The following is a 529-nucleotide window of genomic DNA, read 5'->3' on the forward strand; positions in this document are numbered from 1 at the left end:
GGCTCTATTTAGAATACTGTAAGAATTACCTAAAGCAAATATCATCATTGCCTCTGAAACAGGTCTAAAGATGTCATTCTTCTGAAGTCAAAAAATATGTACTCAGAATGTACAAGGAAGCAAAAATATAAAAAACAACTCTGCTGAACATTGAGAACTGATATGAGATGGACAAGCCAGGATGTAACAGAGCCCCAAGTATAAAACATGCAGCGAGGCGTTCTCCTGCTTTATCAGTTCCCTGGAAAACAAATCAGTAACCTCAGAAATGCAAAAATACTGCCACCTGAGAAACACAGGCGGCAATTCACTGTCCTTCCCTCCTTCCTCACGCGGATTTTTCTTTTTCCCCTTTAAGATCAGTTTCGTCCTACTGAAAAATATTTGGTTTTATTTTTAAAGTGAAGTAAATAACATCCTGATTGAAGTACGCAATGATTTAGCTGAAGATGATTACGGATCAAATTTTTGAAAAAGGTCGATCAGCTAGTTAGCAGAGACCATCGGTGGCTTACAGAAAAAAAAAAAA

Source organism: Pteropus vampyrus, unplaced genomic scaffold (genome assembly GCF_000151845.1).
Source record: "Pteropus vampyrus isolate Shadow unplaced genomic scaffold, Pvam_2.0 Scaffold69, whole genome shotgun sequence".
Taxonomy (NCBI): Eukaryota; Metazoa; Chordata; class Mammalia; order Chiroptera; family Pteropodidae; genus Pteropus; species Pteropus vampyrus.